The sequence below is a fragment of the Macaca nemestrina genome, chromosome 1, assembly GCF_043159975.1.
Source record: "Macaca nemestrina isolate mMacNem1 chromosome 1, mMacNem.hap1, whole genome shotgun sequence".
Lineage (NCBI taxonomy): Eukaryota > Metazoa > Chordata > Mammalia > Primates > Cercopithecidae > Macaca > Macaca nemestrina.
In genome coordinates this window covers 9,468,510-9,494,654 of record NC_092125.1, presented here as the reverse complement: position 1 = coordinate 9,494,654, position 26,145 = coordinate 9,468,510, and the positions used below count along the sequence as shown (strand labels likewise).

The window sequence follows — 26,145 nt, the reverse complement described above, 5'->3', positions numbered from 1 at the left end:
AATGATTCATTGATGGGATAGAAGGAAAATTTTGCTGACAGAAAGGATACTTTCCTTTAAAATCCAAGAGATGGAAAGGTTCCTGAACACAGCAGGGTCATCCCATGGCTAGGAGGACAGACCAGTTCCCCAATCCACATCATACGAGGAGCTGAAGCCCTGTTTTCAAACCCTGTCTCCTGGGTTGGATTGGCTGTCTCCATTTCACCAACTTCTTGAAACTTAACACCTAGAAAAAAATGTTCCTCCCTCTCAGCACTGCCCCATCTCACTCCCCACACATGTGTGTATGTACATACACACACAGACATGCACAGACATGCGCCCCCACACATGTGCGTGAACACACACAAAGGCATGCACCCCCACACACGTGTGCATGTACACACAGAGGCGTGCACGGCATGCACAAATGCACATGCCTTATGCTACATGCATTGAAATGCTAAAGGGCTACATACAAAAAAAACTGGATTTGTCATCATAAATAGTTTCTGGAAAAGTAGGAAAAGCAGAAGGATATTTTTTCAACTTTTATAAGAACAGCAAAGGCAACGTGTGGTAGTAGAAGGAACATAGACTTTGGAGTCTGGCAGTCAGCCTTGTGCTGAGCTCCACAAACAATTTTCTGGGTAACTGTGGACAAATGAACTAACCTTACAAACTTTGGTTAACATTTATGTAAGGTAGGGATAAATATGTCATATAGCTATTTGGAGGACTAGACGAAATAAGTTATATAAAGAATACAGTAAATTGCATATGCCTTTCATTATTCTGATTTTTAATTTTAATAACCAGAAGGATTCCAGACATTTCTCCCAGTAGATTTAAACATATGCTTATGCACAGACTGACTTGCTATTTTACTCATGAGTCTAAAAAAAATTAGCTGTATAATAAAAAAATCAGAATATCTGTATGGAAAAACACACAGCTGTTGTGGGCCTGTGATAATTCTCAGCAGAACTGGCAACTATTGTTTGGGTAAAGTTTCCTTCAGTCATTTTGCAAACCTCAGTGTTCCGAATTATGAGCTAACTGTTTTAGAAGTGAATAAAATCTACACTTTCAAGTGAATATACCAGTGTTAGAAGGAAACATAAGGAACAATTCTAAACTTCTTACGCAGATGCACGGTATTGGGCCTGCAGAGACATACAATAGCAAGAAAGCAATGGTTTTGAAATAGGGTGTAAATAAAACATCCTTCTTTTCTTCATTGCTTTTGTAGTTCTTTTGTACTCCATAATTCCAATAGACATTTTCTGGGCAAGAGAGTTTGTCAGCAATTATTCTGTTGAGGATCTGGGAGAAAAAAAAAACAAAACAATAATTAAATACCTTCACTTATCCTACTTTATCCCTGACTCTGTAGCTAAACTTAAGCATGGATTGAAAATAAACATACCTTGAGATAATTTAATATAGAAGAGTATTGGCCTTGAAACAATCTTTCAGACCACGATTCAGATTAAATCATTTATGAATACTCTTTTAACTCTTTCTTCAATCTGTCTCTAACTTGGTAAATAACTACTGTGGAATATTTCATGAAGAAAAAAATACCATTGAACTCCTCATAGGCAGGCAATGGCAGTAAGCGAATGTGCTAATTCTGCAACATGGGAGGAGATGTGGCCTGAAGGATAATTGAGGGTGTGTAATAACACTTTAGTTTTTAGACTAAACCATGTATATGTGATCCTCCCCCACCTCTTGCTAAATGATAGCAACAAGCTTGTGGTGGTTCAGGACAAAACCTTGGGGCCATCCTTGAATCTGGCTCTTCTTCCATGCTCCCAGTTGGATTCATTCATCAGCACTCATCAGCTGTATCTAGAATTTCACAAATTCTCAGCGTTTATGCTGGCCTGAGCTCGGATTAGCTCTTACTCAGATGATTGCAGGAGACTTCCAGTTGCCCTCCTTGCTTTAGCACTGATCCCTTCAACCTATCTTTTGCACAGTAGCTGGAGTTATATTCTAAAATTCAGTCTCTACTCAACACCCTCCAGTGGCTTCCCAGCCTCTCTTATTGGAGAGGATTTCCTAACTATCCTACATAAAAGAACATCTCAGCACCTCCACCCCTGGGACTCTCTAAACCCCGCACCTCCTTTATTTTTCTCCACAGCACCGTTCACCAGCATTCATCCTATAATTTTGGGTGTTTATTTGTGGGCTTAACCACCTAAAAATATAAGCCTCATCCAGAAAGGGCCAGTTTTTGCCAAGGTTACTGTTCTATTCCTGGCTCTTTGTTTCCTGGTTTAATTTTTTTTTTTTTTTTTTTTTTTTCGTGTTTGGGGTCTATAGGTTCTGTGATACTATCTGCTGACTCCTTAGTGGGTGAAACAGAAGTTTAACATTTATCTCTTTGTCTTCTCACTCTCTGTCACCATGATTCCAAATAAACTAATTAATTCTCCTTAAGATCCCACTTTATTTTCTAACTCCAATAAATGTAATTATCCACTGCTGAATTGCTTGACACATGTAGAGGGTAAAAGCTTTCATTTTGCTGGCAATATAGTCTTTCACTCCCTCCCCAGTTAGGAAAAATAATAAAAGATATGTTACCCCAAAAGTATACTCCCTAAAACATACTGTTTTCTATCTGTTTCTATCTATTTATTTGCTTATATTTAAACATACAATGCTTTCTCTTGCTTTCTATTTTTCTGCAACTACGTTCAGTATTTAGCGCTCAAAGTTTTCAGACTGAAACCCAGACCAGTCACATCGACATTTCTTGCAGTTTCTTGAGCACTTGAAGCTTGTTTGCCACCCCAGGTCTTTGTTCTCTGGGTTATTTTGTCTAACACTTTTTCAGACTGCCTCCTGGTGAGCAGGGGCCTTGGTTCTAATGTCTCCACCTTGAGGCAGATTTTACTGACCACCATATCTAAAATAGTCATATTCTTGACAATCACTCATTTTACCCACATAGCCTGCATTATTTTTTTCTGTAAAGCAGCCAATGTTACCTTATAAATTTAGCTGTCATTTTGTACCCTCCAGTAGAATAAAGTTCCTTTGAATCGGTGACTTTATCTACTCATTTCTCCAGCTAGGACAGAGCTGCCTATGTGGCAGGGGTTCCATATGTGTTGAGAAAAAAAAAAAAAAAGTGAATGAATGAATTCCTTTGTATAGACATTAAGCTGCTAAAAGGGGGTTATAAATCCCTTTAACCTCTTGTCACTAGCTGCTTTTGGAAATACCATTGTCAGGGACAGGTTTTTGAGAGTTCTTTAACCTATGAGGCAATTTCTAGACATTTATTTTAAGTTGGGACGTTCTACTTAAGTAGCTAAATTGCGAATTAAAGAGGTTAACCAGTGACAGATCTAAATTCTTCATTATTGACAAAGCTACTTTGTTTTATCTTTTCTTTAAAGCTCAAGTGTTTTAAAAAATTAATATCAAAATGTAAAACAATATCCGCATTAAGTTAAAATGATATTAATTGCTATTTGACATGAAGCGCCATTGTATCATGAGATATTACGAAAGGTAACTCTGCAGTCCTCCTCCACCTCTGCCAGGTGAGGAAGGACACTGATTGTGATGCTTCTAATGGCAATTTCATGTTGCCAACATAGACCTTGAAAGCTAGTTAATGTTGTTGGACTTGTCATGGAATTCCACAAACAAACCATTGTGAATCAAACAATTAAATAGCCCAATTAAAGACAAATAACAGTCGTTCCATTATCTGCATCTATGTGTTATATGTATAACTATATCCATATTATTGAAATATATATATAGCTATATGCATATAGATACTCTCTATATATGGAACTATACCCATATATATGTGTATGTATGTATATAACTACATCCATATTATGGAAGATCAGTCTTGCAGTTGATCAGGAAATTGCAAAATTCTGTGATCTAAGTTGGGCAAATATTTTGTATAATCTTATTAATTCCATATCTATAGGCAGGCTGATAATGCAAGAACACCCGACAACCTAAATGATGAGAAATAGCATTGTAAATGGTTAAGATTGTTAAAACTATGGAGATAGATATGTTATGGGTTTGGGTATGTGACATATGAGCAGGAGGGTATGAACAGATGAGGAGGGGACTCGTGGTTCACTTTGGATACAAGCTTCAGTTAAGCACTTAAATTAGAATAGTTTACTGAGTATTATTTAGTCATTTAACCAGGTACCAGACAGAGAATTTAGTAACTGTATTGAATGCCAAGTTTAGATAAAGTAAATTAAAATTTTTTTCTTATATCTCAATTCTTGACAAGTTGCTTCTTTCTAAGCATAAAGAAAATAAGTATAGCCTTTAAGGCCTTAATACTTTTGGCTTTGGAGTGAAGGTTGACCACTCCTCAACCATGTACCCTGGTACCTCTCACCACACCCCAAAACACCTGCTGTGTTCCTAACTTCATTCATGCTATACCTCCCACCAAGAAAGCCCATCTCCTTCTTTCCCCTTTGTTTGGCTTCATTTTAGGAAACTGAAATAATACTGTTCTGAGTTTTCAAAACTATTTGACCACTCTCACTCATTCTGCAAGACCCAGCAAAAATGCCACCTCCCCACGATACCACCCTGCGTTTCCAGGTAGCATAAGTGAGACCTCCTTCTGGGCCCTTGACATTGTACAGATGCAGCTGCAGTGGCACAGATGAGATTCCTTCATTTTCTCATTCCTTCTGTTTCTACCACTACACCATAAGGTTTTGAGGTCATGCATGGATCGTGTCTGTAACCCCAATAACAAATTGGAGTTTTCTTCCTCCTCTGAGACTGGGTAAACTTTACTGACTCCCATCCAACTTTGCATCCTTTGAGTCCAGGGTGCTCCCCAAAAGTCTTGAACATTACTCAAGAGTTTACTCCTATTCAGTCCCCAGTGTCTGCACTCCTCTTTCCATATGGTTCAATAAAGCTTGGCCACCCAGACCCCCCATTCCATCTATCAGCCCAAAGATTTAATAAATCATTAATTATTAATAATACATGATATTAATATTAAATAGTAAGAAATAATAAATTATTATTATTGATAAATATTAATAAATTCATCAAGTTCCAGAGGGCTTGAGGGGTTCTGAGGAGAGGATCACAAAACAATAGATCTCCTTCCACCAACTCTTTAGTCCACTGCCACACTCCCTCTGTCTCTATCTTCTCATCTCCATTTCCCTCTCTCTCTCTCTCTTTTTTTTTTCTAGTGACAGGGTCTCACTCTGTTGCCCAGACTAAAGAACAAGGGTGTGATCATAGCTTACTGCAGCCTCAAACTCCTGGGCTCAAGGGATCCTCCTGCTTCAGCCTCCTGAGTAGCTAGGACTACAGGCATGCACCACCATATTGTAGAGATGAAGTCTCACTCTATTGCCCAAGCTGGTCTCAAGCTCCACATCCCGCCCCATTCCCCTCTAGCTATAGCTAGATCCTCACCAGGGATCCCCAGAGCAGATCCCCCCCAGACTTAGATGCCTTTTGATCTCAGCCTTTGCCTCCAGTAAGCCCATTCAGAAATATTCCCAACAAAGAAAACTCTCCCTTTAAGATAAACTCGCAGACTACTCAAAAAGAGAAGTTTTTTTTAATCTCAGTTATACATTATATCCATCTTTGTCATGAGCATAGGATCAATAATTTTGTAGATGTTTAAAAAATAATTTTATTCACTGTAATTGTTCCAGTTATCTTGGTCCCTGATCAATTTCAGGTAACTTTAGGAGCCTTCTATTTTAGTTATCCTTGGTTGTGATTTGAATGACTTAGTTGGTTTGTGAGCTATTTTAATTTTGCTTTTGTCCTTTACAGAATTCTCTTCAGGTCAGAAGAAGAAAAAAGATTATTTGAAAGTAATCTCTTACTTAGGAAATATTTCTTGAAAATAAGTGAAATTTTTTTTGAAAGCTGAAAATGACAAAATTCACCTTTCAGTTTTATTGTCAGGATCTTATACTAACAGAACTATGTAGTTGGAATGAATGAAAAAACAGAACTCTCTGTAAGCTGGGGTATTTCTGACTACTGAAAATACTTTACATTTTAACAAGTGTCTGTGGATAGCATTTAAAAGAATATAAGCATAATGCCATGTTTCCTCGAATACTTGCATTGCAATCTCAAAAGCTATTTCCCTTAGAAATCTGAGAACAGTGATACATCTATTTGGTAAAGACTGTATTTTGTAAACCCCAAAGCACTAATAAATGAGTGTTTCTCTTTAATGAGAAGGTCCAGTGTTTCATCATGGACAAATACCCACATTTTATTGAGTAGAGATGGCCTGTTATCCCCAGGGTTATCCCCTGACCATATCTGGACTATTTCATTACTCCTCTGCAGTGGAATTTGATCATAAAGTAAAAAGACATATTTTTGGCCTTTTAATTTACCCAGGATTTAAACATAGGTATGATACAGCGACAAGTTAATCAGAGATGTGTTTGGCCTTTTAAATCCCCTTCAAATCCTTGACACAGGGCCAGAAGCCAGTGCCTAAAAAGGAAGTCCACACAGGCAGCACCAACGCTGCCTGCTGAGCCCGGCACAATCTGCTTCTGCAAAGACTGTGTAAACGTACTTCATGGGCCTTTCTGTGCAGTAGAAGACAAGAGCATAAAGTACATTAAGTGTGTTCACTCCATGTCTGGGAGGCGGCTGAGCCAAATAAAGTGAATTCCAAATTGGAAGTCAGAGACCTGAATTATAGTTCCAGTTATACTGTTTATTATCTGCATATCCTTAACCAAATCATTTCTGAGTTCTGGGTGTCCATTTCTTCATCTATAATTATGGATGATACTATTTGCCCTGTAATTATACTGTTGATTCTCTAGGGATGGTTGATATCTTGTTCTTCCTTTCCATCACAATTGTCCCTGGCCCATTGCTCAACAAAGGCTTTTTGAGGAATTAAAATAGGTATGTTGTGGGGCATAAAATAAAATAATAAACAGAACAACCTCCAAATAAAATGTAGAATGATTCATGCAACTATAATTTTATTTTGTATACTGCGTTATTGAAGATGCATTGCTTATTCCACAATTCGCGCCAACACCAACATCACATTGATGAGAAGCCTCCCTGTATGTTGGGCTTAGTTATTCTATACCTCCCATCACAGATCTCCATGGACAGAGAATTTTGCATTTACCTATTTCATTCTGTTATGTCAGCCACAGCTGGGGTGACCACTTGTCCCAGTTTGCTGGAGACCTCTGCAATTTACCTCTGTTGCCGTGACACAGTTATGATTACTCTCTTTCACTAACGAACATGCCTTAGTCTGGATGATAAATTGTGTGATCACCTTATTTAAGTATTAAAAAATGATGTTCCATTAAATTGTTTTATGGAGGAGGGACAAAACATAAACCCAGAGAAATGTATGTAGCTCTTTAAGGTTTTAAGCCCTATTCTTTAAACCAGACATGATGTTAATATGGCAGATTTCTTTCATATCATTTGGGTAACTCGTCTGTGTATGCCTAACCAGCAATGCTTACAAAATTAGGAGATGTCTCTCAAGGCCTTAGTTCACTGACTTAAAACTGCTTTTTGCTTGCCTGCGGGAAACCCAGCCTTCTATTAGTTTTTGCATCTGAAGAACTTCTGGAAATTTCCAGGATCTTCATTCATTAATTTAATAAATACTCACAGCACTAACACAGACAGCATGCCGTGAGCTCCTGGGTGTGCAGTGGTGAACAAGAACAGACAGCCTTGGCCCTCATGGAGCTCGTCATCTAAAGAGAGAAACAGGTGTTAGTAATTTTACAAACAAAAAGCTGCTCTTCTGATGCTGCACCTAGCCCATAATGCTTCAAAGGAAAGGTGGCAGCGTAGGGTGCTCTGAGAGCCCCTGATAGTGGGATTTGAGCTTGTCAAGAATGCTCAGGGAAAGTTTTTTGTGGAAGCTCTCATTAAGCTGAGACCTGAAAGAGAAATCAAAGTTACTTGGGTGAGGCAGGATGAGCAGAGACAGAAGACAGATTGTGCCAAGGCCCTGCAGTAGAAGGGCGCACAGGCACAGGACGGGGAGGAGATAGAAAGGACAGAAATTGCACAAACACATAACACAGCAAGAAGAGAAAGCCTCGTGGAAAATGAGGCTGCAGAGGTAGCTCAAGAGGTAGGGAAGAAATTCAAGTGTTTTAATCCAGTGTTGATACAGTCAGAATTGTGCCTAGAAAATATTAGCTCAACTCAGTTGTGAAGAATAGACTGAGGGGCAGGAGAACCAGAGTAGGTGAGGTGACAAGGAAGGAGGCAAAATTTGGTGAGTTTGAGGTTTGAGATGCCTGATCTCTTGAACAACCTAAGTGGGTAGTTGTACAGTGATAACTACAGCATGTGAAAGAGATGTGAGAGAGACATGACATTGCATGGAATGAAGATTTTGCCAATAGTTTAAGCTGAGAAAGAGTACTGTGGAAGAACTTGTTAAAAGGTGGACAAATGAAAAGAACCCTGAAAGAGGAGGTAAGGGGGAATTTAGGGAACGATGATGTCCTGAAGCCAGGGAAAGAGTGAATTATAAGATGGGAGTGGCTAACAGTATCAAATACCACAGATTAAGTGAGTAAAAACTGAAAAGTACCCATTAAGTTTATCAACTATGAGGTTACTGATTACCTTGGAAATATCAGCTTCAGTGAAGAACTGTTAAGAATTAAAGGCATATTTAGATTGGTTAAGAGCAAATGACTGGGTACACACTACATATTTTAAGTAGTTAGACCATAAAAGGACAGAGGGCACTATAACTAGAGGAGGAAATAGGCTATGTACAAAAATTTTTGTCAATGATTTGGTTTGGTTTGTTTTGAGAAGGCTCGTATGCAGTGGTGTTCTGATAAACCAGGCCTCCAGAGAAGAAATAAAAGCTCTAATTTGTAGCTACTACAGATGACCATGGCGTAAACACCCTCACCATGGCTGGGGTAAAACTATCAAGGCAGAATGCAGATTTGAGAAGATACCCAGAATTAGCTATCAGCTTCAGTGCACCACTGCATAGAAACCAATGGGATGGGAGAGGTTGATGGTTTGTGTGAGAAGTGGGATTGCTAATAAAACAGATAAAGAGGGAAGAAGGTAGGATCCAGAGTAAAGGTGGGAAGATTAGTTTTGGATAAGAGAAAAGATATCTTTTCTAATGAGTTGGGTGGCAAAGAGTTACACTGGAATCAGCTCACCGGGAGGAAAGGAAATTGAATGAATTCTCACTTCATGGGCTATTTTACCTGTAAATTAGGACAGGAGGGCTTTGCTGAGAGTGAGGAAGTGGCAGTTGGTACATAATGTTGGATTGGAAGAAACAGTTAAAGCTTGAAAGAAAAAGAGATGTGGAAGGAAATGTGGACAGTGTTGAAGTCCTAGTGATGTTGAAGACCAGGGCTTTGTACCCGTACCATTCTGCAGAGTCACATGAAATTATCTGGAATGTAGCAACCTGGGTATATGAAAACAGACGTAAAATAATTGCATTGATCTTGGGTTGAAATTTTGGAGGAAAATGTGGAGGGATGACAAGAATTCAAGCGAGAAGTGGGTACTGACAGGAGGATGTTTGAAATGATAGGCTATGATGTCTAGGTAAAAGAGAGAAGAAAGAGAGCCAAGGGGAGCTTTTAGAAGTAAAGAAAGTGATACTTTTAAGAGATTTGAGATCTGAATGAGGCTGTGGAACAGATGGAGTGGAAATACGAAGTCAGTAGAGTTGAAAAGTTGGATGGTGCCGTTTAGAGAATAACTTCAGAGAAAGAACAAGTATAGAGGTGGCCAAGTTTGGGGTGGCCATGATTGTGACTGGCTGAAGCAGAGTGGAGGCTCAAAAAGACTATCATAGTGAATAATAGGGAACTGTAAAGCTGGTGCTGGATGATAACTGAAAAGGGCATTGACGTCATCCAGGATCTTGGGTTGGATATTAAGACTTTAAGCCGTGTACCAAAGCCTTTGTTAAATGTAGAAGGCTTCACTGGGACCCCAGCCATTCACAGGGAGAAATGATGTTTACGGCTAAACAGTGTGACTCTCAAAAGAGTCATTTTTTTTTTTTGCAAGAGAGTGAATAAATAATATTTTTAATTTGGTAATAAAGAAAGCCAACCAGTGGGTCCTAAAATAGTGAGGATTAAAAAAAAGAAGAGGAAGAGGGGAAGGGAGAAGAAGGGAAAGGAAAGAAGAACCTAAACTTTAAAAAACATTGCTAGATGAAGGGAGGAGCCCAAACATAGCTCAAGTGGAGCAGGGATGTAGCTCTCTGAAAAAATGAGAATGCACAGGAGGATTCATTTGGTTTATTTGTATGTGTATTTGGTTGTTTGGCTTGGTTTAGATTTGTTATTAATAGTCTGTTTTGATTTTAACCATCCATATGGCATATTTGAAGAATACTTGTTCCAGAAGATAGTTATGAGATGACATATTAAGAGACGATAATTGAAATGTCCTCAATGCCAGTAAAACGAATGTTCTCAATCACTTCCAGTTTTTTTTTTTTTTTTTTTTTTGCATGAACAAAGTTACCATGAGTACATTTTCCAAAAAAGAAAAAGTTCAAATGTAAGATCTGAATTGAATTGTGAGCTTCTCAAACAGTCTTGTTGGATTCATGTCTCAACTGCAAAAGATTGAGATCCCGAATAAGGCTTATGGGTGTATTAAAACTGTACACTTGCAGAGGAAGTAGCCTTGAATAGCTATTGGCCTTGAAAGCAACCAGTTTTGTGGACTTAATTATGCTGGTACCAGGAAAGCATAGAATAGATCCTCTTGATAACAAGAGCCATGCTGGACATTAACAGTATCACAGAGAGGAGTGGGGACCATTTCTTTGGAATAAAGTTGAAATATGTTTCTTAATAGACAACTCTCTCAGCATTATAAAATCCTGATATAGAGCTCAAGAAAAGACACACACACACACAAGATTTTTATCGTTGTTACGTTACTAAATAACAACTAATGTGGTTATTGGTTGTTATCAGTTGGTTAGGGATTGGAGTTAATGTTTCTTCAGATCTGAGCAATAACCTATGTGGTAAAGTCTTAGTGTGGCAAAAATTTGGAATCCGAGGGGTGTGCTTACATAATTTGCTTTCTTAAGGTATGGTTTACTCTTTTATGCTACCTGTCATTTCTGCTTTAAACAATGTCCAGGAAATTCAGCCATACACAACAAAGAACCAGATCCCTCATTTCAGTTCTATCCTTCCTCCTCTAGAATTGACATTCGTTGAGGCCATGTCCTCAAAGTGACGTGTCCTGCTCTAGCTAAATGGCAGTAATCTGTGTTTTATTCCAGCAGTTTATCAAGCTATGTCATTTTATGCCATGTCAGTTTATAGAGAGTGGCACAAGATACAACAGGATAGGGAAGTTGAGTTTTCTATTTGTCTACTTCATTGAAAACACGATTTTGTTTACTGACAAGTAAATGGTATAGGTATAAGCAAAGAGTAGCAATTACCATATTATTTTGCCAGAATCCTCATGTTACCGTTTCAAAAAATGCCAAGAAAGATGACAGTGCGTGTTATAACGTCCCTTACAAATAATAGCTAAGCTTTAATCAACTGATGTACAGACACACTCAGGATTGAAATGCAACCTACTAGGGTGAAACATGACAAGCAGTTCATTGAACACTGCGCAGAAGGTAAATGAAGTGTATATTTTCCAATCACAACTGGAATTTTAAGTGAGTGAAATGGAATAAACTCAGTTTGGAATTTGAAATAAATTCACCGTGGAATGTGTCTTAGAGACCAAGGTTTACACTAGTGCTATACAAACCCCTCAGCATGAAACATGACACAAGATGAAATTTTCCTGGCATCTTAGAGTCAGATACAGACTTCTGAAGGACCAGGGCACAGACATTTCATCAAGAGCTGTTTGTTTCTAATTGCGGAAGAAAATACAGATGTTTATATAATACTCTGGGTCAGGAGTAATATTCCACCTGGTACATGGAGTTGTGTACACTTTCTCGAGGTGGTATTTCTATCTGAGTGTTACCAATAAAACATTTTCATCAAATGTCCATTCTTCTTTTTCTTGAAGTCTGCTTGCATAGTTCTAAGGAGTGTCATAGATCACACACATAGTGACACTGATGAGTAGAAATGAGAAGTGGTTGGAGAAAACACAAGGAAAGAATCAACTTGAAGTCATTCAGAAGTAACCACTAGTAGCAATTTAACTACCCGGTTGCCAAAGCTTTTTGCTTAAATTACAGATTCTCATGAGCTAGTAACTTTGCAGGGGAGTCAGAAAGAGGAACAGGTATTATACGCAAGGCCGAAGAAGCAGTTGGTAACTACCAATACATCTTTTTCTAAGGTAAGTTTAAGGTCACAAAAAGACTTACTGTACAGAGTTGAAAAACTTATATATTTCTTAGAAGCTTAGAAGTTATGAGTTTAGTTGGGGCTCCAGGAAGATGCAAGATGCTAGACTCCAAAAAATAAGAGAGAGGTCCTGTGTAGAATAACACCCTACAGATTAAAGGAGGACTCAAGACTAGAGGAAAAATTTAACAAAATACAGGGCTATGAGTTAGGCGTTCCTAGTTAGAGTCTGAGTGTCTGGAAATGATGAAATGGGTGAGCTCCAGGAATGCAGGATGTGTGAAATTGGTAATCAGATCTACTGGTTTGCTTGTTGTGAGTGTATCATTAGGGTTTTTGGAGACTGGTGTTAGTGGTGTCGGCAGAATTAGTCCCCTGCACTTGTGTTATACTTTTCCACTTTAAACAGTAGCTTGTAGTTATTTAGCCCTCATTTGCATTCAGGTAAAACCAAGATAGCACCCTATAATCCAGCAAATATTTGTTTTCCTGGCAGTCTTACAGTTTCAGGGGGCAGTTCTACAGTGTTTACAGCTTCCACTGCTTGGAGCTTTCTGTATGTTTATCCTTGGATTAGACTCAAAGTAAGCTGATTTTATCAAGCCACCGGGTAATTCTGTCCATTTCATCTGGCGATTTTAGTACAGTATTGTTGCAACTGACCTGTATACGTAAGGAATTACTGGGTCATCAGCTCAGGGGAACGTCTTTTGATTATGAACACACTTTCAGCATGTGTCCACTGAAGGTAAGGGGCAAAGAAGAATTGCATGATCTACTTGAATGCCTGTTTTAAATAGATAAAAGTGGGATTTTGGGCACGGCCTGGTTATATCTTCTTAAACATAAGTAGTAGAGCCGCGACTCAGCGTAGCAACAAGAGATCTTTTGAACAACTGAACATTCAGATGGAGCCACTGTGTCCTTCAAACCACATCCTTCCTGCTGCCTGTGGGAAAGGGGTGATATTTGTGTTGAGCTCTGAGCACATGCAGAACAGATCTGTGTGTATTTCCACAAATAAAAGGACATTGTGTGTGTGTTTGGCACCTGGGATGGCAAAAGCAGTTAATTGCTTCCGAAAGCTTTGTTCCAACCCAGGGATCGGCAGGATTTTTAAGCACTGAACTAGGAACTGGGCACTAAAAATACCCATGCAGAAGACCTATGATAGCAGTGAGTTTGCAGAGCAGAGCTAAGACTTGCAAACTGTGTCATATCTGTGTCTTTACTTACTATGGTTGAGAGGAAAGGATTTAACATGCCGCGTTTCCAGCCTGCAAACTAATGAGCCGTGTTGTAGTAACGTTTTGAGATATTGTATGTTGTGTTGTTTCTATGAGGATAATTCAGAATATATAGAATATGAGCATATGTTTTTCTAAAGCAAAAAACTTTGCCCTAGTTTCTTTGCTTATATTGTTCACATCATGTTCATATAGTCACTGACAGTTAATGATTTTTGTCATTTAGTCAGAAATAAAGTAGTTCTCTGCCTCTGAACCCCCCCAGAAAAACCTAAATTAAAATAAAAGATATATTAAAATTAAACTTGGATTATGAAAATGAAACAGTAATGCTCTCATGCCATTCAACGCCAGACTTTTCATATTACAGATAGTTAGCAAGTGAACAGAAAGCTAAGCATGAACATATTTTAAATGCTCCTGATATTTTCAAATGCTTAATCCTAAGCCTTAAAGGGTTTTATCTATAGAGATTTGGGGAATTTCAGTGTTTCTTTCTCTTATTTTAGATTTTCTGTTAAGTTATTCTCCAGAGTTTTTATATAAAATGCATGAATAAGCATGATTTAACGAGAAGACAAAGTCTTAAGTACTGTAATTCATGTTGGAAATCATGAGTATTGTTAAGTCTTCGTACTTATAATCAAAGTGGTCATCTCCTGAATATAATGAAAATAAGAGCAAGTGATAGCCCCTTATCTTTATTTCAATATGCTTTTTCTGCATGAGTTTGAACAACTCAGACAAGGAAATATCTTGTTGAAGGGTGAGATGCATTTTTAAATTTATTTTTGCTTAATTTGCACTCAACTGAAATTGATTTGAGAACATATATTTAAGCAAAGATCTTCATAAATTATTATAGTATGAGAATTGTATATTGTGACATGTTTAATAATCATGATTTTGTTCCAGTGATCCAATAAAAGGGAGTGCTCAATCGAAGGATCGGAAATGTATCAAAAAGCCCAAACTCTGCACAGTACAATGATTCCTAATTCTCAAAAAATCCAATGGGTTTCAGTTTCTAAAAGTGATACAACACAAGAGTACAGAGTCTCTTTCTAATTCTGTGAGTGAAATTCTCTTTAGAGGGAATGCTGAATAAAAAAGATGAGATCAGGGAAAGAGGTGAAAGAAATGTTCTTCTCCAGTTCACCTTACATTAGGAGTCAACTTTTACCCCAGCTCAGGCAAAGGTACTTATGTGAGAATCCCGGTACTTCAGGATCAAGAGAACAAAAAACAAGTAAATGATAGGCATGGTATTAAACCTTAGCTATGGCATTTCTATTGAGCAACCGTTAATGTTTTGGAAGGTTCTAAATCATAACAAAGAGTGTGTATCTCATGCAAGATATAAATGCATTTCATTAACAGGGAGAACAAAGTTTAGAGTTGAAAGTAAATCAAAGTAGGAGTTTGCATTTTAATGAAGTACAGAAAAGCTGCCCTCCTAAAAAACTGAAAAGGACTGAAAAATGTCCTTTACATATGTCAGTAGAAATGAAGAACATGTATTGAATTAATTCCTGTGCTGAAAATTCATCATGCAATAGCCAATAGGTATTATCTTTCTACAGTACGAGAAGTACAAAAGAAGTCTTTACTATATAATCTGGTTCAGATTATATGCACTCAAGTGTATCATAGGCACTCGTGAAACAATTGGAGGAAAATACAAACAAAACAAAACAACGTAATAGTGTGGCATGAAAAAATAAATTTTGCAGCAGGTGAGAGAGGGAAATCAGAACTGATGGGAGATTTGCAGGACAGTGAAGTATTTTTTAAGATGCACCTTAAAAAGGGGTGAAATGTGTCCCTTCAACAAAAGGCTTTCCAGACCATGAAATCCTAGAAGAAAATGAAAAATCATTAATTTGCCAATTCACATTCAGCTTTTGGTTCATGGGACAAGCATTTAGATACAACGCAACCTATTTGATCTTCTCCTGCATAAATCATTCAGTTCCTTTAATGTTCCAGCCAAAGCCTGTGAAGCAATGTAACTGCTTGATTTTGTCAGGCGATTTATAAAAATGTAGTCACCTGGAAAATGCTAAAAGGATTGACTGAAACCAATTTTCACTCTTGTGAAATGTGTCTTTGTTTCGGTCAGGTTGACTCAATAGCTAACAAAACAGAGAGAACCTGACAGACATGTTTCCCAGTGCCCGTTGGCCTTATGTGCCTACCCACTCACATAGACCTAGTTAGTTACATGAACAGATATTATTGCTGTCTCCTCCCCACAAATATTATTTTTGCTACCTCAAAAAGACTTTCCTCTTGCAATTTAACAGTAAAAGGACACAAATAACAAAATCTTAAGACTTAAGTTCTAGTCTGAATGTCATTGCCTATAGGATTTGTGACTGGTGTTTATTTGACATCTCTTAGTCTTGGTTTTTCTTCGTTGCATTATTACTCATTCAGCACTCTGAGCAATACAAATGCATTTTCTGCAGTGCAAATGTATTGGAATTAAACATCTTCATTATGTTAAATATTAAGTAGAACTTTGTACAAATAATGCATTTCATTTAGAACTGAGTTAACATATTCAAGAGTGGCATTGAATTCAGAAACTGAATTCTTTCTGGCCTGGACGAGCTATGCATTTATTGTTAAGAACATTCATAAACGTGATTGTACCTTATTGAATCTCCTGTTTCTTTTAACTTATTTTTTTCATTGTTAGCACATTCCAGGGTAGATATGAACATGTATCAACTATGGAATATAAAAAATTAAAAGGGAAATAAAGATCAAGCTAGAATTGGTTGATTATGTTATCACTGTACTAATTCATTTTCCTCAAAGTACAAAAATTCCATGTTGATGTATATATTGTACCCAGATTAGCACTTGGAGTCAATAGAGATTTTTGAATTTTCTCAGTATCCTCTGCTTTCTATCTCTCATTTCACTTCTGTAAGGTGAGAAATACTGTTGAGTTGGAATGTCCATAATATCTAAACTGGCTTTCATGAAGAAGAGGTAACTATGTCCATTTATTTAGCTATACACCAGGCACTAGCACTCAATTAATTACTTGCTAGAAATGCTAAATACATGAAACAATTCTGTTCAATAAGGATAAAACGGTGCTATAGATATTCTAAGGATAAAATAAGGAAAAAAATAAATGCATTCTAAACTGTAATTAATTATAGCTTTAATTTTTAAATGCTAATGTTTTGTCAATATTTTTCTTTGAAAGGTCAACAATGTATATTATCTTAATAGAGATCATATGAACTGCATTACATTTTGCCTCATTTTGGACTGATGTTTCCACTTTGTCTTTCAAAATAAATAATGGGTCAATAAGCATTGCCAAATTCAATACATAGACAAATGTTTATTAAGCTCCCATATGGCTATTACTAAAATATACTACTACAAATATCTGTAATAATTGCTGCCATATATGGAACAATTCCTGTATACCAGATGCTGCTTAGTACTTCATATGTTCCATCTCACCACACTGATCATTTGGAGGATGTATGGTGATTAAATATAATCCCCATCATCTGGGGCAAAGTGTATGAGGTATGCGTAGAATTAGAGTAGGAGTTGCTGTGGGTCAACATGACTGGCCCAGAGCTAATACGTTTTAAGGCCCTCCTCTTCTCACCATTTAGCCTCGTGGGATTCTAGAACTTAAAGATGAGGCCTCAGAGTATAGACCAGTAGAAGTTTGCATCCTGGCTGCAGCAATTCAGCTGAGTGCCAGGTTGAGTAGCCTGCCAAAACTCCAGGGGCTTTCACCACAAAACTAGGGAAACAAACTCCATTTTATGAATGGGTGTATTTTGGCCCTGAGCTGATATTCACTGAAGCCAAGCTGTACGGCCTCTGGTACTCCCAAATATGCTTTAAAACACACAAACCTGCCTTTTTTTTTCCCCATTCAAGTCAATGTTGGCCCAAAGTCAGAAGCCTTGCCGTTTTTGGTCATGTTGTAGATGCTGGACCAACGTCGACTTGGTAAGAATGTTGACTTAGGAGGGTGTGAACACATCCTGGCCCTGATAAACTTCCCAAATGTACAGAAGTGCCTCTTGAGCTCTTAATGAAATGAAGTAAGTCTAATTATCTGCATTAGGTCATTCGTTGAGTAGTCTCATGTCGAAGTCCAAAACAGTACACCTGTGGGGCTGACATTGGCAAAGCGATAATATCTTTGTAGTATTCTTCAGAGTAAGCTGTTTTCTTTTTCTTTTTATCACCATATACGATAGTGGCTGAGTCCGTTTTAGAATTATGAGTTAATAAATCTAGGCTTTGCCATTTAATTGTTTGTGTGTTGGAAGTTTACTTAACCTCACTCTATTTCCCTTAGGTGTAAAATGCATATATCAGTAGGGCTGTTGGGAGGATTCAGTGGGATTTTATAGGTGAAGTGCTTAGCACAGTGTCTGATACATGCAGTACACTCAATAAATGCTAATGTGAGAATAAGATAATGTTTAGGGTAAGGATTCTTTAGTTGGACATTTACTTTCACATAGATATTCCAAATACACCTGAAAGAGAGCTCCTTCATCTTCCCCCCTCTGATGCATTGATGCCTCTGGGTGTCACATTCCAATGTTTTACCAAATGATTGAAGCTAGAAATTCTAATTGCTAGCTCTTCATTCCCTGGCTCCCACATCTAATCACGTATCAAGGCCTGATGATTTTACCGTCTAAATATGGTCTTGAACTTCTCAGTTCAAGCGGTCCTCCTGCCTCAGCCTCACAAGGTGCTGAAATTACAGTCCTGACCCACCCCACCATGCTCAGCCAAGTGACTTATTCTTATGTTTAATCTTGTTAATATTCCCCGCTGCTATCCCTATCTGCACTGTCAACCATGTTGCTCTTCCTATTACTTAGCAATACGAACTAAGCACTTTAGGATGGTGTCATCTATGATCTAGTCGCTGCTTCCTTCTCCAACAACCTATTTTAGACTTAGAAAAGTATTTAGTAAGCTTTATTATTGTCTGGAGGATAATGGCAGTGCATTTCTTTTTGTTTTGGTAGCAGAATGCTAGCATACTTTATGAAATGATTATGTCATTTTTCTACCATTAGAAGGGTTAAATTGAAGCTTGGGGAACATAAATAACTGTAACTGGTGAATTATTGACCATTTTTGTCCCCAAAATACTATATTATCAGTGAGTAAAGAGATCAGGTAAACAGCCCACATATACAAACTAAAATTGAATTTATTTCTACTGAAAATGGATGAAAAGATATTTTTATCTACTAGAGTAATTCCACCCTATGTCACATGATATATTTTTTTTGTTTCTGGTTACTGGACATGCCTGATGTTTCTATGCCAAAATGTCTCACTGAATAAATAAAGATAACATTATGGCCTCACTTATTAGATTTTAAACTGCTTGACAGGAGGGAGACTGTCTGACAAACGTGCTTAGAACAGGGCAAAATACTTTGTCATCAATCTGTAAATGCTTGTTGATTGATTGGTGGTCAGGTCATGGATTTTGGATTGTTGAACCAACAGTAATGAAAACTTTACTATCTGGCTAAATACTTTACAAAGACTTTTTGCCCTGACGTCTGGTCTGGAATTTGCAAACTATTTCAAAAAGGTAAAGCTACCTTCTTGGGTAGCTTTGGGTAAAAATAATTTAGACTGGGTAAAAATAATGACCAATGGCTTGAATTCAAGTGAGCAAATGTATAACTTGATTATGCAGATGTACAGACTTTTCTTAAAATTTATTAAACAATATTATAAAATATTACTAAAAACACCAGTGTAAATGTCTTTAAACTGCCCCATACTTGTATATTATAGCACAGAGATCAGAAAATCACAACCCTCGGGTAAAATCTGGCCCACTCCCTGTTTCCATAAGAGAATTTGTATTGGAACACAGCCATGCACATTCATTTACATGTTGTCTATGACTGCTTGTGCACTACAATAGCAGAGTTGAGTAGTTCCAACAACGCCTTTGGAACCGCTAAGGCCCTTCTCTGAAAAGTGTATTGACCCCTGTTCTAGCATGTTCTAGATCATGTGCTATTCTAATTCTTTTGTGTCTAGATGCTGTTATATTAACATATAATTTTGGTGCATTATGAGTCAGTATAGGTTTTATGTATGCATTAAAATAATATTCTTATGTGTACCAAACTTTTGAATAAAATAGTAGTAGATGAATAATATTTTATGAAGTTAACGTGCCATGTATTACAAAACTAGATTCCATTTATTGATCATTTAGGGTTTTTTCTCCCTATATTTTCTTGCATTGTGACTAATCCTGATTTACCTTTGAAAAAATCTGATCTGATTTTCCTTTGCCTTGTGGCTGTGTTGAAGCATAACGTATTAAAGTAGATCCTATAGCTAAAGAGGTTATCAGGTGGTTGTATCAGGTTTTGTGGGGCTCAGAACTGACTTTAATGGCGTCAGCAATTACTTGTCTGATTCTCTATAAGATGCATGGTGATATCTAGCGTACAGAACACTTGACTGAAATCAGTGAGTAATAATTCTGTTTTCTGCTGAATGTAAAATCCTTAACCCCTGGCTTAGCTTTTCTTCTCTGAAATTAGACATGACAATAAATGTCTTATTGAACCAGCTCCAAGAAATGGGGTGTTGATGAGACTGTGTGTTTTTGAATAAATAAGAACAATTTCATTATTACAATCCCAGCATCTAGCAGTACCTGATAGCAGTGCTTATTGAATACTCTTTGTCTAAATTAATAATTATACAATTGAAAATCATAGATGTTCTGGAAAGCTACCATTAACAATAGAACTAGCTTCTAGATTTAGTAACTTTTAGTTTGGTTACTGGGTCTACCACTCACTGTCTCCAAAACTTATTTAAGCTCTAAGTCACAATTTTCTCATGTGTATGATAGTGATAATAATAGTATCTATCCCATAGAGTTATTGTGAGGATCAAATTTAAAAAATCGAAATAAGGCACTAACAATGTACTTGACACATAGTCCGTACCCAGGAAATGTAAGTTACTATCATGTTTCAATGCAGTTCTTACATGGACAGATACAGCCTGCTTTGAAGGTAATTCTTCCTGGAAGGTTTTCATTTTCTATTTGGACAGAATTGTTATTCTGAGTAGCCTGCACCTGACCCCAAAAGAATGAATATTAAAATGTATTATTATTTTAAAATGTCAGTTTCATAATTTCTTGGCCAATTGAACCTTCCACAGTGAGGCACTCTCTCTGACCTTTTTTGGTAGCACCAATTGTTTAAAAGTCTCTCTGTAATTTTAAAAAGCTTTTGTGCTACTTTTCCTTGATGCTTATTATGAATTTGAAATCGTTTGCTATAAAAAGTGTTTGGCTGTATGTGCTTTTATAATGAAAGTAATTTAATTGGGCATTCTGCCTCCACAGATCAGCAAGGGTCAAAATGACTTTTTTAAAGAGAACATGAGAGAAGCATCACAGAAGGCAGAGAGGGAAAAAAAGACCTCACCATTTGCTTTCAGCACTGAATGGTCCATGCTTCATTAAGGCCAGTGGCGAGTCTCACGTGTCATGTATTTGCAAACCTGCTCCACTGATGGATACCTTCCCACACGTGTTCCCTGGAGTGGATGGTTAATCACCCCACATCTGTTTAGCTTGTACCTGCCCAATTTGACAGTCCTGGGACAAGGACACCTTGAGCACAAGACACCAACTATCCTTACTCACTATTTTTTTTTTTCTGAAATTCTTGCTGCCCTTAAAGTTTCCTTGTTGAGCTTTTCCAAGATTACACTTGTCGTGCTGTAAGACTACTAGAAAATAAATACTTTTCTTAAAGATGGGACACCCCAATCAAGGTAATTTACATAATCTACTCCTTTTCACACAATATTGCTAGGATTGTAGGGTTAACTACCTTTTTGCCCATTGTTGTTAAGAGTTTTCTGGAAGTGGAGCAAATACGCTTCGCTCTTAACAAACACATACTTCACAACAACCCCACTGACAGAAGCTGAATTTAACATCAGTTTTCAGGGTTATATCCCATTTGAATGAGATCGGGATATAACAGAATGAGACCTTAAGAGTTCTGGCAAAAATACCTGCTCTGTATAAGATGAAAACATGCCTATTCTGTAACCATCTCTCTGATAAAGGAAGTAATGTAAGTATGGTGATTAGGAGAGGAATCGTCTAGAAGACACCATGTCCATCCATCAATATTCTTGCTTAGTTTGGTCAAGTGAGTCTTTCAAATATTTGAATCTTTGTTTGCCCTATATTTTGTAAGTTCACAATAGTAGTTAAGTTAAGTATTATATGAATAAATTGCTCTTCAAAATATTCACAATAACATTAACTGACAAGTCTCTATAAAATCAGCAAAAACATTATCATCTTCTCATGTAGCTGAAGGTGGTGGAGTTAACGGAATAACATTAATATATTCTTAAACCAGAATGGAATTTTTATCACGAGGTCTCTGTTTTTCATTCTAACTTTGACTCAAGGATCTACTAAACCTTTTTGTCAGTCTCCATTGTGCGCACACACACACACTCACATGTATGCCCTTTGAATCATCACAAGCACTTTTATTATTACTACAGATGAAACCAATGTGGATTCATTCATTCAATGCTTCATTCAAAATGTCTTGAGTGCCCATTGTGTTTTAGTCATTGCCTTGATCAGCAGGCCTCTAAGTGTAGTGTGTTGCCAAGCTGTGTGTTTTCCAGACCCTTTCAGGGAGTGCATGAGATGAGAACACTGAGAATGACATGAACTTTATTATAACACTAATACTCATAAGAACTCACTGTGTTGACATTTGCATTGCTGGTGTAAAAGCAATTGTAAGTAAAACTGCTGGTCCCTAAGTACAAACCAAGGCAAGGGCACAAAACTGTATTAGCCATTATATTATTTACTACCCCTTGCTCACACAGGTTTTACTTTAAAATGTTGGGAAGAAGCAGTAAAAATAATAATAATAATTTTGTTAAATCTTCATCCCTGAGTGAACATCTTTTTAATATTCTGTGTGCACAGTGTGAAGTACACATAAACGTCTGTTTCATACTGAAGCATAATGGTTGTTATGAAGGAAAAAAATCACAGTGGCCTTGTTTCAGATGCAAGCTGAACTACATACTTCTTCAGGAAGCATCGTTTGTACTTGAAAGGACTAACAGATGAACTCTGGTTATTCAGACTTGGATATTTTGCAGACGTTTTCTCAAAAATGAATCAAGTGAGCCGTCACTACAAGGAAAACAGTTGACATTACTTGTTGTCAATGATAAAATTTTGAGCTTTCAAGCAAAATTTGAATTTTGGAAAAACTGTGTCCACCACAATGAGCTGGACAACTTCATAATAGTTACAGAGTTTTCTGGTGAGATTGATGGTGAGATTAATTAATGTGGGTTTTTTGTATTAGACATAATGAAAGCGACCAAATTTGGATGATCTGTATAACTCAGTGAACAAATGCCTTAAAAGTGCATAATGTTACGAATCATGCATAGTAAAAGATTCATTCAAAATATAACAGGCTTTAATATACTTAGTGTGAAAACTTTACAGAAATGGTTTCAGGTTCCACTTTGCGTCACATATTTAAGAAACTACTACTTTTGAGTTTGGGTGTATTTTCAAAGTAAAATATCCACAATTATCTGAAAAGACTACTGAAATACTCCTCTCTTGCTAACTATATATCTGTATGAAGCTGGATTTTCTTCCTTTGTATCAAAAAAAAAACATATCTTTGAACTTGGACAAAGACACAAGAATCTAGCCATCTTTGATTAAGCCAGACATTAATGTGATTTACAAAGTTGTAAGGCAATACCACTCCTATCAATAAATGTTTGAGTTAGAAAATATAGCCAGTTTTCAACAAAAATACATAAATTTTAAAACTTTGTAGTTGGTTTTTTATTTTAAAATTGTTTATTATTCTCAATTTTAAATTTTAATATGGTATAGCTATATGTCCCCATAAACAAAAGTCCTTTGTTATACTTAATAATTTTAACAGAGTAAGGAGAACTTGAGAGCAAAAATTTTGAGAACTAGTGTTTTAGATATGGGGAATGCAGTATCAAAGACACAGACTCCACCCCCCACAGTTTAATAGGGGAGGTAGAACAAGCAATGCAGTTCCTACCTTTCATGTGATGTCGTAGAGGTCTGTAAGCAGGCTGTGGGAATACAGAGGCAGGGTTTCTAACTCATAGAAGTGGGAGAAGGAAGGCTTCTTAAGGGAAATATTATTTTATCAGAGCCTCAAAGTTTATCTGAATCTCTAAGTTCAAGTACATGTTAGGCTGATAAGGAGAGAGTGGGCATTCTTGTAGAGGGAACAGTCTGTTCAGAGAAACTGATGATAAGAGAACAAGCCATGTTCTAGGAGCTGCAAGTTTAGGTTGCATGAGTGAACCATGGACGCTGAGTCTGGAGTGGAGACGAAGAGCAGTACAATTTTCACAGGGCCCTGACAGTGGGGGCGCAACAGAAAGATTTGTATTTTATAAATTTTGAAAGGTAACTATTTTAGAAAGATAACTCTAGCAGAAGCAGAGAGGTTCAGGGGGGCATTGAGAAAAAAGGCAGAGAGAGACAGAGATAATTTAGGACTCTGTTGCAATGATCTGAGAGAGCACTGATGAACGCTGTACTAAAGCAGTAACATAATGGAGGAAACTGAAGAAATAGATTCCAGCAGTGTTAAGGAGGTTGAATTTATAAGACTTGGTAGCCAACTGAATGCAAAGGATGAAGGAGAATAAGAAAAAAAATACAACTTTAAGTTTTTTACTCAGGTGGTTGGAAGATAGTGGTGCCATTCTTTGAATGAGAGAATTTAAAAAGAAAACAATTGGGGAAGGATGGTGTTGATAAATTTACTATAACATTTTGGAGCTTTAAAGGCTGTGGATCATCACATGAAGATAGCCAGTAGACAGTTGAATGTGCACTTCTGTTAGGTAAGAAAAATGCAGAGGCTAAAATGAGATTCAGGAGTCATCACTATATGGATGTCAGTGGAATCCATGAGTCTGACTGAGAGCACTCAGACAGTTGGTATGGGATGAAAACATAGCTGGCCTGAGGATAGCTACATCAAACAGATGAAGAGAGGAAGAGGAATTATATTGCAAGTGATATTGGCTGTTCTAATATACGCTGTCTTATTTAAGGTGGAGATTAAGGAAGATTCCAGTTGATGATCTGTTCATAACCGAAGAATTCAGTGATCAGTTCTGTTACTATTCTTATATGCCATTAGTGTTGTGATAATCTGTATGCATTTCTTTCATGTGAGCAAGAACAAGAGAAAGGAAGAGGGAGAGCGCAAGGGGAGAGAGAACAGTAGAGGAGGGAGGGTAGAGTGGAGCGAGCGTGAATGTGTATGGAAACTGTGAACACTTTCTAGTACAAATCTTCCCCGTTTGAATATCTGGCAGCAGTTAGATAATTTAAAACATTTTAATTTTGGTTTAGATTCAAATGCATCGTTTGCCAACCATTTATGATCTATATATAGCCATTAAGATTGTTTCCTCAAAAACAGAAAAATCTTTACCATTGCCTCCATGGTTTGGCAGAGAAATGTTAGTCCAAAGCTAAAAAATTAACCAGTAATTAGCCATATGTGCTTGCATTTTACATTTTAAAATACATATTAAGCTACGCTATGGGGATTCTGGTTCCAAATTACAGACAGTAAATGTAAACAATTGGATCCAAACACAATTATTTAGCAACCTTTCCATTTTAGTTCTAACTCAGAAAAATCTCTGAGTCTACAGATGCCCAGCCACACACCTATGGAGCACAGCCTGAGGGATTTACTCCACAGATTCGCACTTGGTCTGCCTCCTAGCCATGTGCTGATGAAGTTCAATGATTCAAATGAAGTCTTTAAAATACATAACATTTAGCTAAGTATACCTAATATCTCATTTTGTTTGTTTAATTGGATTAACTTTATCCAAAACTGGATCAAATATTTTAACGTTGCTTACATTCTTAGAAGTGTTGTTTTCCCTCCAGATATCTCCATTGCCTAAATGCCATTTTATTCAGTAAAGATGTTAAAACACATTATCCTTTTGTCTTCTGTTTCTTGGTCATTTAATCAGGTTGACTAAATGTTCCCTGAGCTCTCCACCTGTTGGAGTTATTAACCTCTGTATGCCCTCTAATCCCAAATGGATCCACCAACTACCTCAACCAGCCATGAGTCAAAGTGGAGACTGGGTGTGGCTCCAGCATCTGGACAGCTCCCCCAAATTATGCATAGTTGGAAGAGGCTCCAAAGGATGCAGAGAAAATTCAAAATGAAGATACCAGAGATTTCCCCCACTGTCTCAAAGACTTATGAACAAAAGGAGATAATTGAGCAAAAAGTTCCATTAATAGTGGGCAAGTGGCTATCTGTAGATACATACCTGACATCTGGTAAGCATCTGAGAAATATTTCATTACTATACTTATTTAGTTATTATCAAGTTAGGTAGTC

General features: G+C 37.2%; 1 protein-coding gene and 1 long non-coding RNA gene across 13 annotated transcripts in view; one reads left to right on the top strand and one right to left on the bottom strand.

The window, feature by feature from the left end:
- LOC105474633 (cholinergic receptor muscarinic 3) overlaps positions 1–26,145 on the top strand; it is a 527,334-nt gene that overhangs the window by 311,684 nt on the left and 189,505 nt on the right. The gene's annotated exons all lie outside the window — the stretch shown is intronic.
- On the bottom strand, positions 40–23,842 carry LOC105474632 (uncharacterized). Of its 2 annotated transcripts, XR_011610252.1 has the most exons (4): positions 23,788–23,842; positions 7,667–7,754; positions 1,129–1,308; positions 40–229 (listed from the first exon to the last, which is right to left on the bottom strand). It is a non-coding gene; the product is annotated as an uncharacterized lncRNA (long non-coding RNA). The 2 variants fall into 2 exon arrangements; XR_982873.3 differs by lacking the exon at positions 40–229 and having other exon boundaries at positions 697–1,308.